The sequence below is a fragment of the Austrofundulus limnaeus genome, unplaced genomic scaffold, assembly GCF_001266775.1.
Source record: "Austrofundulus limnaeus strain Quisiro unplaced genomic scaffold, Austrofundulus_limnaeus-1.0 Scaffold290, whole genome shotgun sequence".
Taxonomy (NCBI): Eukaryota; Metazoa; Chordata; class Actinopteri; order Cyprinodontiformes; family Rivulidae; genus Austrofundulus; species Austrofundulus limnaeus.
Window position 1 is genome coordinate 124,922 of NW_013952692.1, and position 5,456 is coordinate 130,377.

At 40.2% G+C, this 5,456-nt stretch overlaps 1 protein-coding gene across 3 annotated transcripts in view; it reads left to right on the plus strand.

Moving 5' to 3' along the window:
- cspg5a (chondroitin sulfate proteoglycan 5a) overlaps window positions 1–5,456 on the plus strand; it is a gene marked incomplete in the record, with an annotated part of 62,190 nt that overhangs the window by 26,581 nt on the left and 30,153 nt on the right.

Here is a 5,456-nt window from a genome sequence, read left to right on the forward strand (position 1 = left end):
TGATTATATTTCAGACAGTTCATTCAAATGATACATTGATAAGGCTTAATATTCATATATTTTTGTCAAAATGCAATTTTTGTTGACATTTTAGTCAAAGCACTATATTTGCCTATTTCTCCATGTATCACTTTTGGACTTAATCCTCGTTTCGATGTGATGGGTCACGTATATATATTTGTGCRAGCCACTTTACAGATGATAGCTTTCTGAAAAAAGGGAATTTAACAGTGGACTAAWAACAAGATTATCACTAAAAGACGATGCAATTCCAACACTCCCCTGGACTGGTCTGGAAGCCCCGCCCCCTCCAGCTTCCAGACCAGTCCACTCCAGTTTTAGAGAGGGCTGGGGGTTACGTTTTCTAGCTTGCAGAATTGTTTTATTTACAGTTTAATTAAAAGGTGTCAACAACAGAAGACTTGTTCAGCCCCGATTAAAAAAAAAAGGAGGAAAATGTATTCGGTAAGTCCAGACCTTGTTTGGCAGTTCTGTGATAATTTGACGTAAAACTTAGAAAACATCATAGAAAACAGAGAGAAACGAAYAGGCTGAAAAATGTGACCCATAGAGAATATAGAGATATGTCTGCAACATCAGGAGAGACTAAATTCAACTTTTCTGCCTCCTAGAGACTCTGAGTCCACAGCAAAATGTATTTAACAGCTAAAAAATGTGGATTTTGCATATGTTCCCTTTAAACACAAAGAAAAATAAAATTCATACTAAAAATGGGCGTTATGATTTTTAAAAAATGTTATTTTGTCATGTGAGAAAAGTCTCATAGCGCTKTCTTTTTAGGCATTTGAGACTGTTGTGAGAAAATAAAGAAGAAGAGCATATTGCAGTTAAATTAAGACATGATCAGGACACTTTGAGACAAAACTGAGATAAAGAAATTTAGCTGCAGTTGAGTGTGGCTGCTGAAACATCAATCTCACCAATTCAGTGAGATTGATGTTTCGTCACAGAAAACAGTGGTGGGATCTTACTGTGTCTGATCTGCAGCTGATTTTACAAAACTTCCTTACAATGACAAAATGAAAAAAAACAAAAAAACAAAACAACCAATCAGAGCGGAGATATTTCCAATTAGTGAGCAGCTGTGGAGATTAATACGCAGATTTATGCACCGTGCTGATTATCCTAATAACTGGAGCTGATAGAGAATATTTGAGCACAACTCATTAAACCTTTACAGCTAAACACAAACTCACCACAGATACCTCTGGATCAACTTTAATAATTAAGTTGTTGAATGTTYCACATAAACCTGCACTTAAAGAACAAGCTCAGTGATTTATGTCCCCAGAAAGCCCCCCTGCCCACCCCTGCCTTCTGCTCACTGAGGATTTATAGATTATTTTTATCCCTTGTTGTGGTCATGACCCTGATCTTATCTCATCTTTCAACTCGTCTATATCAAAACAAAGCATTCCCATCAGGGTTTGAACATGTTTTTGTTTTAGTTTTCATTTCATCTGAACTCAATAACAGTTTGCAGCAGACTTTTGCTTCTCCAAAACAAAAGGTTATATTTTATATTTAACCTGCCTCTAAAGTCTAATAGACAATTTTAAAGGGATCATATCATGCAGAATCCACCTTTTTAGCTGTYAAATACATTTTGTTGTGGACTCGGAGTCTCCAGGAGGCAGAAAAGTTGATTTTAGTCTCTCCTGGTGCTGCAGAGATATCGTTATATTCTGTTTGGGTCACATTTTTCAGCCCGTTCAGTTTTCTTGATTTTCTATGACGTTTTCTGAGCTATTACATCAAAATTTATCATTTGTGAGGGAATTGCTAAATAAGTTGTGGATTTGCCAACTACAATTTCCTCGTCTTAGTTTTCCTCTGGCTCTGGGTCAGACTCTGGTTCCAACATGTAAGACTGAATGGACAAGTCTTCTGTCGTTGATGTCTTTTAATTAAATTGTAAATAAAATGTCCGCACTGCTAGAAAACATAAACCCCTCTCTAAAACCATAGTGGACTGGTCTGGAAGACAAAGGTGGGTGGGGCTTGAAGCGCCTTAAAGGCACAGTGTCCAAACCAGCTGCCTTGAGGCACACCTCAGTGGTGAAAGAGTAGCTGATGACATTGAAATAAGAAGGAATTCATACCAAATCATTGTAGTTCCACTTTATAAATGCCCCAACTGGATGATTTAATTATGAAAAGGAAGGATTTAAAAGCAGGAAATGTCTACTTTAAATGATGTGCCTTGAAGGATAAATTATCTTTACTCTCACATCTGGCTGAATCAGGATGAAAAGTTTGTAATTTTCAAAACCATCAAAAATCCTTTATGGATTTGGGGAAATACAAAAATATTTAAACTTTCACTCTTTAATCAACTTAACATCAATRTCATCTGACGTTTACTGCAACAGTTTGTAATTTCTGATATTTTACTTGATATTTACTTTACAAAGAAAAAAACAATGACTTATATTTAATGAAGTTTGGTGTGTTGTCAGCTATGTTTTTGGTGGTTTTAGTTGATGCAAACAAAAAATTGTGTACATATTTTATGCCTCCTGAAGTGTTGCATCATGTTTATCTTATGGTGTTTTCACACCAGCAAAGTGCTTTGGTCCACTTATTTGGTCCAGACCAAATAGCAGACTTAAGGGCTCGACACACGGGCAGCGACAAACCACAGCGATTAACGGCTGTCATCGCAGCCAGGGTGAAACCCGACACACGGGACGTGATAGTGATCGCAGCGCTGCGAATCGCGCTCTCAGGTCGCTTGTCTTCACAAAATTTGATTGGTTCTTGACTCTGAAGGCGGGTGTGCATTACGGACGTGTAAACTAAACAAATCTTGCGATGCTAATATATTGAAAAACAAACGCACATCAAGATACAGTTTTATGGGGAAAAACTTACCATAAACTTCACCCTGGTGCCAATAAATTCCCACAAAGCTTTTTAGTAATCACTTGGTGAAAGTGTTAGCTAACTGCAGTGTGTAGCATACTCTCCTCTCATTGGTCAGTCAATGAAACCCTCGCTGATTGGTTGTACGCTGAGCAACAGCGACAAAAGTTGAACATTTTTCAACTTTCATATATCACGTCGCAAGCTCGCGTGTGCACGTCTACGTGTACGAGCGCRAAATTTCACATGCACTATTTTTGCCGTTCGCTTAGCTGGAGGAGGGCAAGCGATTGTCGCCTCACCGCACAGGCTCCATAGGAAATGAATGGAGAGCGAGCGACGTCGCCTCCCGTGTGTTGAGCCCTTTATTTTTTTCCCTTTAGTACCGGTTTGCATTCATATTGTGCTTTTTGCTCCCATTGGACAGAAATGATGGGGGCAGGACAGAGCACAAACCTGAAAATAAAGATGATGTTAATACAACTGAGTGTTAAGAATATCAAGAGCAGTTCATTCTGTGGTGGTTTTGCGATGATATAATTTTGGGACAGCGTTGGCAAATGGGTGTCGCAACCTAAAGGAGACGAGATGCTCCGTGTTCCCTGATCCACAACGGCTCATTGTTTGTAGCGAAGTGTTAGCGTTAGCAACACTGACGGGCTAATGTTGTTTGGCAACAGTGGCTCATGAAGTCCAAGAAAGCTCATGTTTCCAGTAGTTGGTTCCATTCAAGGCCAGTCTGTATTCACACCAGAGGCGAACCGAACCAGAGTTTGTTTGGAAGCGGACTGAGACCACCTCAAAAAAGGGTCTCGGTCCAGTTGTTTGATCCGCACCAGGGTTCACGAGTGTATTCAGATCTGCATAAAAGGTCTGGACCAACGGGGGGGGGGAAACAAACTCTGGTCCGTTTAAAGTGGACCAAATGTGTCAGGTGAGAATACACCCTTACAAATATATTTTTCTTCTATTCACCAACAAAGAGATAAAAACCAGGTCCCACACTTGAGCCTAAAACATTTTGTGTAACCTTTCTGTTCTTATCGTATTAGTATTATGTCAGAAAGTGTGCAAAATTTGTTCAAAAATGAAGGTTGATTAAGCAAAGAAAAACATAGTGTTGATATTTAGGGCAGATTTTGGGCTCCAGTCAGCAGAAAACAGGCGTGATGAACCTCCTGAGAGTGAGTCAGAACCACACTGAGAGGCATTTGACTGCTGGGCACAACCGTGATATGGGTCAATGGAGCGCTGGCGCAGATGAGGACCAACATGCTCCTCTGTGTGTGTGTGAGGGTGTGTGTGTGTCTATGTACAATTACACCCAAAACACAGAGTTCACTTCAGTTTAACTTTAATTTCTGCATGTTCTGGTGAACTGAAATGGTTTCATACACAAAGATAAATGAATTACAGAGACACGAGTGTTCTGGCTTTAAACACTTTGAAGTGCTGTTCACTGACCTCGGACCAGCCTCGCACAAAGAGATCCTTCTAATTGATTTCAGATTATTCATAACAGCTTTACTGTTTGTCACCTCAGCCAGTTTTAACTCCAAACATCATCTGTCAAGTGACACATCTAATTTCACTGATGAAAACAAGCGATGGTGGTTTGAGAAACATCGACTCCTGCTGAAATTCCAAGTTTACCTCATTTTGAGTCACACAACGTTACCAACAATTAAAGCTYTTTCAAACCATTAGCACAAGTGTGKTCTAAYCAGAATAATACACTAAAATGAGGACATTTTAATTAATTTATTTGTCCTTTTAATTAAATTCCCTTTGCTCTAAATCCCAGCCCRTCTCTCCAGCTTCAGCGTGATAAAAATCTTCTTTAAGGTATCCGTGGCATCTCCGGCGCTGGCTCCTCTGTCCTTGGACAGATGGGATCTGACAGTGTTTGTGCCATAAACTGCTTCCCGCTCTGGAGCTGCAGAACCGAGGACCATATTCGGAGAAGGAGAGATGAGAAAACTGAGGGAGGGGAAAAACCAGTTGGTGTGCATCAAGTAAAGAGAAATAAAAGAGTGACGGAGAACGTGTTGATGCTCGATTTGTTTGTGAGAAAAGCGGAGGGAAGGAGTCTGAAAGAGCAGCCGTCGGATGTGAACGTCAGAAATATCAATGGGAAGTGAAAGAGAAATGAAGCGAGTCAGTGAGAAGTGGATGGAGAGAGAAATAAAGCAGAGGTGGAGGAGAAACTGAGCGAGAGAATGAGTCAGAACCTTGTAACGCCTGCCAGCATGGAAACGACTCAGCTGAGCCAGGATGAACTTGCTGGGATGTGTGTTGCAGCTTGATGTCATTAAGAAACACAAACAGCCACCTTAGATTGTGTGGTCATACGATGAAAACACTCAAAAAAAAAAAAAAAAAAAAAAAAAAAAAACAATCCAAAAGCAGTGTTATGGGTGTTTAAAGGATCACTTTAAAGTCAAAGAGAGCATCGAGAGGTGGAACCAGGCCAGAGGTCAAACGTAGGGGAGATTAATGGCTGCTGAGAACACACACACACACACACACACACACACACACACACACACACACACACACACACACACACA